Source organism: Canis lupus, chromosome 1 (genome assembly GCF_048164855.1).
Source record: "Canis lupus baileyi chromosome 1, mCanLup2.hap1, whole genome shotgun sequence".
NCBI lineage: Eukaryota > Metazoa > Chordata > Mammalia > Carnivora > Canidae > Canis > Canis lupus.
In genome coordinates this window covers 48,663,437-48,676,100 of record NC_132838.1, presented here as the reverse complement: position 1 = coordinate 48,676,100, position 12,664 = coordinate 48,663,437, and the positions used below count along the sequence as shown (strand labels likewise).

General features: G+C 41.2%; 1 protein-coding gene and 1 long non-coding RNA gene across 6 annotated transcripts in view; one reads left to right on the top strand and one right to left on the bottom strand.

The window, feature by feature from the left end:
- TULP4 (TUB like protein 4) overlaps window positions 1–12,664 on the bottom strand; it is a 225,974-nt gene that overhangs the window by 186,623 nt on the left and 26,687 nt on the right. The window contains exon 1 of one of the 5 annotated variants that reach the window (XM_072829355.1): window positions 7,137–7,186. The exons of the other annotated variants lie outside the window; for them this stretch is intronic. The gene's annotated coding sequence lies outside the window, so the exon portion shown is untranslated. Of the gene's footprint in view, window positions 1–7,136; window positions 7,187–12,664 lie in introns of those variants that run through there. 5 annotated transcript variants of the gene reach the window in all.
- The window catches only part of LOC140635185 (uncharacterized), a 39,062-nt gene that overhangs the window by 20,421 nt on the left and 5,977 nt on the right, over window positions 1–12,664 (top strand). The window lies entirely within an intron of this gene.

Below are 12,664 nucleotides of genomic sequence, written 5' to 3'. Positions count from 1 at the left end.
TGACCACTTGCAGTGTTCAGGCGGTATCACCACAGTGAAGTTTACCATGAATACCAGTAATACAGGATCTTTTTCACAGATGAATGTCAACGCAGCACACTCAAACCAGTTATGGTCTAGCACATTATCAAGAATAAACAGATTTAGGTGCAGTGAAGAAATTACCCTCCTGGTCATGGCTACAGAGGAAACACAAAATATAAATACTTTCCTTCATAAAAAAGAAGAAAAATAAAAATAACTGCCAGGGAAAAATAAAGTATGTGGCAAAACAACTGTACATTAGTTCCACTACCACATTCCTTATTCCTGGAAATTATTTTATGTGTATAAAACAGATACAAATTATTTTAGTAAATCTGAATATTAATATGTCTTTTGGATTCTTAAAGCTTACTAAGCTTATTGCAATACTAACATAAATTTCAGTAAAATTTTTAACTTGCAACTTGAAGTTCTTTCCAAAGAAACTGAATTGGATTATAATAGATAATAGCAATTTGTTATTTTTCTTAATTTTTACAGCCAAATATTTTCATGAATACCTATTTATTGTTAAACAAAAATGAAAACAAAGCACCAATTTACATCATGATGAGTAAATCTGTTTTCACATCTGCTGCCATCTTTTTTGCTTGCAAAAATAATCCCCTGGCACTTTCATGTTTTTCATATAGAAAGGGCTCAAATGGATGGCTGAAATGCAGCCAGCAACTGCACAGAGAAGAGTCCTGGCTCTGGCCCAGCCTCAGATGGGTTCTATGGGAGGGATAACTTCCAAGTGATTCCTCCCTGGTTCCAATGGTAAGCGGGAGTGCCTGACCCTCAGCCAACAGATGGACAGCGCAGACACAGAAAGTGGGCGCGACTGTTCTTGGAGGCTTTGCAGTGGGGCAGAGGGCGGGGCAGAGGGCAGAGAGGCCAGGGACCAGAGCTAACTGATGACCCAGTGCCTGCCCTTACAAATGGACACATCTGCAGTTGTAAACATGTGCCTGGGGCTACAGAAGCCGTTGCGGGGTGTCAGTAATTTCCAGCACGAGAGAGAGCCTCAGCTTAGTGAACAGCACTTATAAACATGCCTGGCACCGAATGAATGAGCAGTCCTGGACTGTAAAGAAAACTGCTCCAGAAAACCAGGTAGGAATCATCTCAGCCATCAGGCACACAGAGAGCAAAATACACACATCTATTTCATAAATGGCCAGCAAACGTATTTTATTTTTGCTTTGTCAAAACTCTCATAAGGATCATAATGACTTTTCTGAACAGAAATATTTTTATAACAATAAAAAAACTCATAACAATGGCATTACACATTTAATCAAGCCACAGTAAATGAATACTATAAAACACCTATCAAGTAACCAACCAAAGACTAGATAATATAAAGTTAATATAAAAACACAAAATCTGGGATCCCTTGGTGGCGCAGCGGTTTAGCGCCTGCCTTTGCCCCAGGGCGCGATCCTGGAGACCCGGGATCGAATCCCACGTAGGGCTCCCGGTGCATGGAGCCTGCTTCTCCCTCTGCCTATGTCTCTGCCTCTCTCTCTCTCTCTCTCTCTCTCTCTCTCTCTCTCTGTGTGTGACTATCATAAATAAATAAAAATTAAAAAAAAAAAACCACAAAATCTGGTCCCTGGACTTATTAAACAGTTCACAATCTAGCCATGGAAGCAAAACTAGTAAACATGAAATGATCATAGAACAATTAATAGTGAAAATGTGGGAGCCTGTATGGGCTTGGACAATCAAAGATCTCATGGAGTCAAACCAGCAGAAGAAAAGCATTTGAGCTGAAAATCAGGAGGACTGAGTCTCTGTACTATTTGTGACTATCTGAGGGATGGAGAAGGAAGAACAGGACCATTTGTGGTAGATGTCAAAGCTCCCCTATGAGGTAGGTATTACCCCCATTCTACAGACAAGGAAACTGAAATTCATATCTTAGGCAGATTACTTGCCTACTGTGGTCTCCGTTTTTTCATTGTAAAATAAAAGAACATAAATCAATCGCTTTCAAACTGGGACTAACCAAGCACCAAAGTTTTCTGGCAGTGACTCAGAGCCCTCAAGTGGGCATAGCCCTGAGCCAGATGTACCAAATCCTCTGGTCAAAAGCCAACTCCCATTCCCCATGGGAAATATTTTGCTGTCATAACCCCAGCACTAAGAATAGTACCTACTATATATTGAGTGATACATAAAAACTTGAGGAATGAATGGATGAATAGATGGGACAAATGGCACCCCACAATCAACTCTAACGTGACTCTCATTCATGGTGGCTCATTTCCTTATATGTTTAGTAATGTTCTGTTGTTTGTTCATATTCCGGAGCTCTTAATCAGTGGGTTGACTGCATCATTTTTTGGGTTTGTTTTTTAAAATTTTATTTATTCATGACATACACGGAGAGAGAGGCAGAAACACAGGCAGAGGGAGAAGCAGGCTCTCTGCAGGAAACCTGATGTGGGACTCAATCCCCAGACCCTGGGTTCACTCGCTGAGCCAAAGGCAGACACTCCACCACTAAGCCACCCAGGCATCCCTGAGTGTGTCATTCTTTCAAAGCAGATTTGTGTTTAGTCCTTCTAAGCCCTTGGGTGCTTCCAGCCCAGAAGTATTGAGAAGAGTTTCTAGTCTGCAGTTGTCTAGACCATGTAGGTAACATAAATTCAAATCCTAAACCAAACTGGTTCATAAAATGCTTTAAAAAAAAAAAAAAAAAAAGCTTCCTCCCTTTGCTAATGGGTGTTCTCTCCCCACCTTCAGCCCTAGCCTCGCTCTTCAAAGAGGTTCTAATGAAACTCCATATCCCTGAACTCCAGGTACCTGGTATCAGCAGAGCTCCCCTCCATGTCCCCTCCCACTCTTCCTCTTTCTCTCAGGAATGCTCACTCTTCATTCTCTTTTTCCCCACTTGTGAGTTTCTCACTTTCTTGCAAAAAAAAAATGATAAAAGGATGTTTATTTTATCTTCTCCAGTATTTCTACTGGAAGAGTTCAAAGCAGGAAGGCTTTCCAGAATACCCGGTCAGCCTCATTTCCAGGAACAGGGGGCCAAGGATAGTCTACCACCTACCACCTTTAGGTGTAGGTTTAGACATCATCCCCACGGTGAGCAAGGGCTGAAACCAGGTGAGCAGTCAAAGTAGGAGATGGCCAGCATGGGTGAGGGAAACACAGAAGCCAACAGGAGAGCTAGGATTAGCTAGAACGGAGGCCAACCTTTGGTGTGGCAAGGAAAGACCGGCAGGGACAGTAGACAAAAGCAGCTGACTTCATAATAATAAAGAAACCAACCTGAACTTAGGAAAGAAGTTCTGAAGGATAACTGGACGGCAGAGAATACAATGGTTATATTTACTAGACTGCCACCAATTAAAGAGGACAGTTCAGGAACATAGTACTCTCTCATGAATTTACAAAAAAAATTCATGACAAGTCCACAGATCCAAACTTAGATCCAATTCAGGTAGGAGGTATGGCAGAGAATAGGAGAAAAGCAGGAGATATGACAGTGGAAATGAAGTACAGGAAATGAGATGAAGCGGACGTTCCATTATTGGAAACAAGTTACCAGTTGTGCTATGCTACTGGAAGATTCAGAGCACAGGCCAAATCCTGTCACATTCTACATCAAGGAGCTATTTTACACAGGAATTTGGTTATTCACATTGGGGAATAAGTGGAGCATCACCAAAGACTTGGAAACTCTTTTTACTTCGATTCAATGATTATTGAATGTAGCCAGGCAAACTGCTTCAAGATTTTTTTATTATTTCCTTTTATTGTAACAATAACCACAAGTGGGAAATAGTTACTAGTCGGTAAAATAAAGTTCAAGGAAGCTGAATAAGGACCCACAGTTACACCACTACATCTTAGCACTTATAGATCCATACCTTCATAGATTTTCATGTAATATAACATTCTACATATGAAACAGTTAAAAACAGTTTCTCAAAACAGTTTCTCAATTTTGAATTCTGAGAAATGGCTGATATGTAATGGGATTCATCAAGAAAGGTATCTGTGTCCCTGAAAGTTCTAGATACTTGCTTCCCACAGGTGTGGTTGCAATAATACTACCAAGAATGAAAAATGGAAGGGAAAATTCAGTAAATTTGTAGTACTGCTGAATAAGTGTACAAATAAAACATGAGAAAATATATCAGGAATTTAAATCTCCACTGTTCTTGTATCTGATCAGTAGAGTAACACTTCCTCAGAAAACTGTACTACTTCAAATAAAAGAGTAGACAGATACTGGGTAGCAGGAAAAAGGATAATGATCCAAATCTTCCCTTAAACTACATTTCAATTAAGGCCTGTAATCATCGCTGGAGATAATGAATATGAGTCTTGGGTTCAGGCAATGATTTATGTCACCCAGGTTCTCAGAAAGGATTCATAATCATTTATCAAAAGCTTGGCTTTTAGAAGAAAGAGATCAGCTCTATTTCCTTCAAGTTCTTACTCCACAATCTTAAGATCTTAAATAAAGTAGTATGTATCCACATAAATTTGGAGATACTCAGCAAGACCAGGATGAAATAAGAAAGAAAAATTGGGGTGCCCAGGTAGCTCAGTCAGTCAGGCATCCAACTCTTGATCTCAGCTCAGGGCTCAAATCTTGATCTCAGGGTTATGATTTCAAGCCCTGCATTCAGGCCCCCGGGAAGCCTACTTAAAAAAAGAAAGAAAAGAAAAATTGACCAGAATTAGCAGGAAAAAAAGCTTGTAGTACCAACAGGCATAAACTCAAAACAAGTACTTAATGACTAATGAATATGTACTTTGTATTAATGAATCTATTAAAAATATGACTCTCTCCAGAAAAAAAAGCACGTTATAAAAAGCACATACAAAATAAGTAAGATTATTTACCATCTTATAAAACAATTTTACAAGGAGAAACAGTTAAGAAATCGGAGACAGTAAAAATGTTAACACTAAGCACAAAAAACTTGGCCTTCAATCAAGGCTACAGGACACTCATGATAGCTTACATAAATCTTATTATTAGAAATGAAGAACCTGTCTAGTTACCCAGGAAAGACAACTTTCCCTAGTACTCAATGCTGAAAAAGTGTCAACATTAAAGCACTACAGGAGAGCCTCTGGATGATGGAAAAGATAACGTCTACAACAACCTCACACAAATGCAGAACAGGATTTATAATTATTTCCAAGAGCAAGCATGAATAAAATTTTAACATTAATGGGTAATTCTGGAAAAGCAATTGTTTGAGGGCTAGGATAATATGGTCCAAAATGTACTATAGATAGAACAGAGAACATGCCCTTCCCATTGTTCCTAAAAAGGAAGACTCTCAATCAAACTAGTTAATGCACAAAATTAATGGCTCTATGTATGAGGTACAGGTATGTACTCCATCTCCCTGCCTCCCACTGTTTACCTATGAAATGTTGCCACCTGTCCCTGTCATCCCTTTGGGCTGATGAAAGAATAAAAATCAGGATGGGAAAAAAAAAGACCCATTTAAACTGGTTCTATAAATAAGTAAATTAAGGCAGGGACTTCAATCTAGTAGTCCAAATTCTGAATTACCTCTCAGATACTAGTAAAATGCAAGGAAACAAATAAGATTGTTTCTTTCTCTTTTGTCTTTTGTAATATCCTTCACAGAACATTCCCAAGCTGAGGCAGCTCAACCTGGCCCCATATGATGATCCACTTCACTCCCAGTTACTTTACCCAAAGAATTGGGAGCATGAAGGATTCAAAGTGGCTATTTTTTCTCAGATTTAACAGAAGATATTTGTTGCTGCTTCTTTTTAAATAAAGTTTTTTTTAATTTTTATTTATTTATGATAGAGAGAGAGAGAGAGAGGCAGAGACATAGGCAGAGGGAGAAGCAGGCTCCATGCACCGGGAGTCCGATGTGGGATTCGATCCCGGGTCTCCAGGATCACGCCCTGGGCCAAAGGCAGGCGCTAAACTGCTGCGCCACCCAGGGATCCCAAATAAAGTATTTTTTAAATAAAAATTAGTTAAACCCATTTACCCATACATTTGTCCATCTACTCATTCACTGAACAAACACTTGACTGCCCTACATCCTAGTCTCTGTGCTAAACAGTGGAGAAACTATGAATATAACACAGCCCTGACTTTCTAATTTAGATGACAAATGACAGTGTTTCTCCCAATTTCAACAGTTAAAATGTGTACTGCACGATAAGAATGTACCTTTCAAATACCATTAGAATGTAAGAATGTCTCTGCAAACCTGAAGATGGCTCAGGGCTTCAAATACAAAATCATATCTTCAATTAATCACCTGACTCTGGCTACTTTCATAAGGACAGCTGGGCTTTCAACTCTGTCCCAAAGCCAGCAGAGATTGAGCCAATAGCTTTCACAGCTACAGAGGCAGTGAGGGCCACCACCTAAGTGGGAAATCAAATTGTCCAGGGGGTTCTTCTATGGTTTTCTCCTTTGGTGTGAAGTGGTTTTTAATCCACTGAAGAATTTCTATTAGAACTCAGTCTTTATAATAAAAATAAAATTTACATTCAGGCAGTCTCTCATTCCAAAATGTTAAGAAAATGGGACTCCTGGTGAAGAAAACAAAGAAAAGATGACTTTAAATAACCAGAGAGGATAAGGTAATAAATGACCAGTGTTTAACAAAAATAAAAAAGTAGGGCACCAGGATGGCTCAGCTGGTTGAGCATTCACCTCTTGGTTTCAGCTCAGGTCAGGATCTCAGGGTCGTGAGATCGAGCCCCATATGGGGCTCCATGCCCAGCAGGGAGTCTGCTTGGGATTCCCTCCCTCCCTCTCCCTCGTCCCCATATGCATGCTCACACACCACCTCTCTCTCAAATATGTCTTAAAAAAAAAAAAAGCAATATCCTCCCCCGAAAATACAATGGCATAAAAAGCATATTCATTCAATTAGTCTATTTCATAACGTCTCAGGTTTCCTTCCTTTAAATGTATTCATATTAGTCTTGCCACCATGAGACTAATGTTATACTACGGTTCTAATTAAAATTCACACTGAGGCTTGCCTTTCAACAACAAACATCCAAACTGATAAATAAGGAAGGAAAAGAAAAAAGAATATGTAAGAAAAATATGCCATTCTCTTACTTACAGAATTGCCCATTTTGACTCCTTGGTTAACTGAGAAAGTCAAACTCTTACACCTACCATGATGCATCTCCTGCCATCCATGTAGTTAATACCACACAATTAGCTTGGTCATAAAGAGGCATTACCTAACATGATTCTAAAATAACAGCCATAGTCTCTTACTTTTTTTTTTTTTTACCTGAATGACTTTTCAGGTGGAGAGTTCACATGCTAAATTCCAAGCCAAGCCAAGAATCAAGTGTTCACAGCTACCTGAGAAGCTCTTGGAAGAAAATGCAGTATGTCTCAGGAAGAACACAGGAAGGTCCACATCATTCTAAGGGCAGGGGAAGGAGACAGGCAAAGGATACTGCCCCAGTTATACTAGTGTCAAATGACTGGGCTGGGAGAGGGAGATTACCCATTTTCTTTTCTTTTTTATTACAATTATCTGAAGTTAAACATCGATGAAGTCATTTGAGACTAATTGTTTGCACAGTTTAAATAAAACATGTGTTCAAAGATTCCTCACACACATAGAAAAGGTATCATTCACTTAGAATATTACTACCAAACTCTGTATTATTATCTTCCCATGACATTAATATCATAATATACCAGAGAAGGGAAAAGAATGCATCTTTCTATCAGACCTGAGCTAAATCATGGAAAAATATTAAAGCAACTTACACGTAAATTTAATGGTATCTTCTAAAAGTTTCAATGACAGTAGAAATATATCTAAGATTTAAATTCTTAACATTAATTATTTTACATTATCAAAAATCATGTCCAGTCCTCTGTATGCCATTTCCCTCAGACTACCCCAGAGTCTTGTGTAAAGGAAGGGTGAACTCACCCACACAACTCCCTAATACAGATCTGTGATTGATGTCTGAATCTTCTAACAGTGCCCCCACAGAAAGTGGGGCTTCCATAAGAGTGCAATTAGATGTTTAAAAGGGGAAAAAAATCAGGACCAAATAAATACTGGTTGCATCTATTACAAACAAAATAGAGTAGTAAAACAGGTAAAGTGATCAAGAAGAAAAAACTCTGTCAGAACAACTGTTCTTCTAAACCTATGATATAAAAATTTTCTCAAATGAGGCCAGGCAAAAAGTGTTATCAAAGTAACATCTCACTTTTTCCTAGGAGAGACCTAAGCATAGATCTTTAAAATTAAGCACTTCAATCAATTCAATCAACAAAAGCAAAAAACCATCTTTTAGTTCTAATAATAAAAACACCTTTTGGAAAGTACTGGATCATTTACATTCAAAGTAAGGGGCCAAAAAATCTATTTTACTTTTCATTTCCCCACTACACACTCCAAAATATACTATATGAAAACAACCAAAAGAAAAGGTGAGGTGCTGAACTTGGTTCTTTCTTCACAAAGCGGTACTGTCAATATAGCTCACTGTATTATACACCAAGATGGGACACTTTAAGGAGTCTCAAAGGAGCTGTCTCAAAGGAACTGTGAAAACAGACCCTACCGTTCCCCAACACTGCATCTAAAATAAATATAGTGCAGCCCACCTGACTGACAATCAACAGATTTAAGATCCTTTAAAGCTCTGTCACTCCATGCCAGGAATGATAAATTTAGCACTAAAGGAAGGGAGCCCAAACCTGCCTCTACATCTTGCTGAGAAGACCCAACAGCAAGAAGGGCCCCCGTTTCAAAGGAAGCGGAGAGAGATGCAGGAATCAGGTGACAGAGGTGACAGGATGGTCTGAGTGAGGAAAGCAGAACTCAAGCTTGAAATTGCCCAGAAAGACCGCCAAGATTACTGCTTCCAGAAAAAGAAAAGAAAGGATATTCCTGGTGCCCACATGAAGAAGCGAGTGCTTTCAGGATCTCTGCATTGCTGATATATACTCTCCACAGCCTGGGAATCATTCTAAGGTATCCTGGCATAAGGTCTGATGTTCAGGGTACAAAGTGACAGCTTTCACAAAAAAGCCAAAACCACTCTGCAGGCCACCAGAAAGAGTAACCAGGCCTAGTGTGACACTAGAAGTGAGATCCTATGCAACCCACACTGAGCTGTCCCACAGAGGACAGGTGGAGGCCAGCTGTTGTTCCTGCCACAGTAGCCAAGGCCAGTCCTTGCTTCTGGGGGCCCTAGCACAAACTTCCCCAATTAATCCATACACTACATGGTTAAAATCTGTTTGTCAGTGGACTGTTCAGAACTTTAAGAAGTTCTAAAAGAGGCAATGCCTTAAGTACTATCACTGCTACACAGGTTAGTCCATAAATGCATTTGAACCCACAATGTACTGGAGTCATAACACCACCAGTACTTTCTCCAACAATATACTCTTTTTTTTTTTCCAATAATATACTCTTTATAGTCTATGAAGAATCTCATTTCTCTGACCTCCCCGACTGAGGGGTTGTTAAAGGTGACATTCGGAACCAGGAAATGCCAGGCAAACAAAAGTGCTGCTTAACACCCATTGTTTTCCAGTTATTCCAAATTTAAGAAGAGTAAACACTTGGGAAGGGTATCCTAGGGCAGGAGTACTGCCAAGATGGGACCATCTGTGCTGGCTTGCTGTTACCTGTCTAAATCATGAGCTTGGGACCAGAGAACAGTTGAAGCAGTCATTAACTAGGGTCATGTTTACCCTTCCATTGTCAACTAAGAACATACTGTTTCTGTTGCTTTAGAAGAAAGGTCTCCCTAGTTCATTACAGTCATTATTTCTGCTCAGTAAGAGATAATGTGCTTCAATTGGAAAAGTATGTGCGAATGCCACACTCCTACATCTCCTAGCAGGGGCCCATCCGCATTCAATACTTTCACAGACACAGAATGACAGTTCTTTGGAAGTCACAGGGTCTTAAATAAGCTGACAATTTATTGTCCTCCACAACAGAACTACAAACAAGATGTTAATTTCCTAACAGTTATTGCCTGTTTATTAAAATTAGCCCAAATCCCATCTTTTTTGCTTACTCCAGGGATGTGCATAAGGCACATTTCCTTGAACTTCATTCTGAGAGAATTAGTACTGAGAAAAGTAAAAGTAAAACTTGCCATTAAAGTACTTGTATAGCTAAGGTGGTTCCCGAAGAACACTAGGGACAGTGACACAGAGCACAGAGGGATGCGGCACGGTGGTGGGTGGGTGAGGACGGGGGAAGGGCATAAAGAGAAAGATACAGGGATGCCTGGATGGCTCAGCGACTGAGCACCTGCCTTCGGCCTAGGGCATGATCCTGGAGCCCCAGGATCAAGTCCCGTGTCAGGCTCCCTACATGGAGCCTGCTTCTCTCTCTGCCTGTGTCTCTGCCATTCTCTCTGTCTCTCATGAATAAATAATAAATAGAAATCTTAAAAAAAAAAAGTTCATCCCTTCTAAAAAAAAAAAAAAAGAGAGAGAGAGACAGAGAGCTACAGAGGGACGCCTGGGTGGCTCAGCAGCTTAGAGCAGTTTGGCACCTGCCTTCAGCCCAGAGCGTGATCCTGGAGACCCCGGATCGAGTCCCACTTCGGGCTCCCTGCGGGATCAAATCCCACATCGGGCTCTCCACAGCCTGCTTCTCTCTCTGCCTGTGTCTCTGCCTCTCTCTCGAATAAATAAATAAAACCTTCTTTTAAAAAAGAGCTACAGAACATTGTGACTGTGACTATCCAAATGTCTTGACTTGGCGCTCGATTTGTAAATCAATATCAGGAGAAACAGAGCTGGTGACAGATTGGGATCTCAAAGGTCACCTTATCCAATGGTGTCCATTGGTAGGGACATGGCCAAACACTGGGAGGCTCTTCAATATGGGTGAGAGCACCCCTGCCCACAAAAATGCCAGCGCCATCAAGCTTGGCAGCAGTGGTCTCCCAAGGGCCAAGTTCTGCGGTGCATGAAGAAGATGGGTAACAGTAAGAGTGAAGTAACAGAAATTGCAGATGTAAATGTCCTGGGACTCTTGCAGATTGGGTGCCCCAGAAGAGGTAGAACTGCACAAGCATTCTACGAGGATTCTACAGAGGATTCAACCCTTTTGATTTTTTTTAAATTTTTATTTATTTATGATAGTCACACACAGAGAGAGAGAGAGAGAGAGAGAGAGAGAGGCAGAGACATAGGCAGAGGGAGAAGCAGGCTCCATGCACCGGGAGCCTGACATGGGATTCGATCCTGGGTCTCCAGGATCACGCCCTGGGCCAAAGGCAGGCACCAAACCGCTGCACCACCCAGGGATCCCTACCCTTTTGAAAATTAGAACACATTTTCTGAAAAAGTTAGGGAAAAATTAGCTTTCTATTGTGGCCTAAAATTTAACCCATATTTACTTCTTTCAACAAGTATTTATTGAGCTCTAGTTATCCAGGAACTTGTAGTCTAACAGCAAGAGGGAAGAGACACATAAAGTTCTCGCCTGGGTGGTGAGGGCTGCACAAAGGAGAAAGCAGAGCCTTACAAGGGGTGGTACAGAAGGTCCTCTGAGGAGGGACAGCAACACAGACCAAAGAAGTGACACAGCCAGGGTGTGCCAGGGTGAAGAGGCAGGGAAGACTGGCACACACAAGGACATGAAAAAAGACCAGGTGACCACAGAGCAGAAAGCGAGGGGACAGGATAAAGTTTGGGGAGGCCTCGTCGGCCCCAGAAGGGATCTCATCTCTGACTGCAGTGGGAAGTGTCTGAACAGTGCTAAGCAGTGGACTGGAATGTTCTGATTTCCATGTCAGGACTGGCACTGCTGGATGGGGCCAGAGGGGAAGTGGAAGGAGAAGCAGGAGGCTGCAGTGATCCAGGGCCGAGGTGAAGGACCTGAGCGAAACTGCCCTCTCATCAGAGGAGAAGAGATCATCCTGGCACTGTGTTGTGGAGTCAAAATCGACAGAACTTCTGAGGAACCAGATGCAGGGGAGGAAACAGAGGAGTGGCCACCTCATGTGTGCACAGTGTGTGTGCACAGTGTGTGCACCATGTGTGATGACGCTAAAATGCAGTCTCTACCGAGATTGTATTCCCAGCTCCACCACTTCCTGGCCAAGGGACCCTGAGTGCTGTGGGCAGTAACTCTGTCTCTGCTTCAGTTTCTGACACTATTAATCAGGGAGAGTAACAGAATCTACCTAGGATTTGCTGTGAGAATTCAATGAGGTGGTATTTAGAACATACTTACTACAGTGCCTGGTAGACACTAGGAGCTATATAATCTATTCTTACCATTACCATCATCTACCTCACAGCACTGTTATTAGAACTAAATAGACTGAGTCAATTCATGTAATGCCTTTAAGGAAGTGCCTGGCCCATAATACTCTCAATAAATGTCAGCCCTTATTGCTATCATCACAAATGATTCCCAATTGGTGGTGGCAATGATTGAGGCGAAGAACAGAACGGGGAGGGGGCTGCTCAGAAAAGGTCCAGAGGGCCTATGGAAGAGGTTGTGTTTGGTGTGCTTTTAAGTCTGCAGTGTCCATGAGGCATCCAAATATCGAGGTCAAGCAAGCTGGACATCTGAATCTTAACCTCAGAGGGCAAGTCTGGACTAGAGATACTAACCCAAGAGTGATT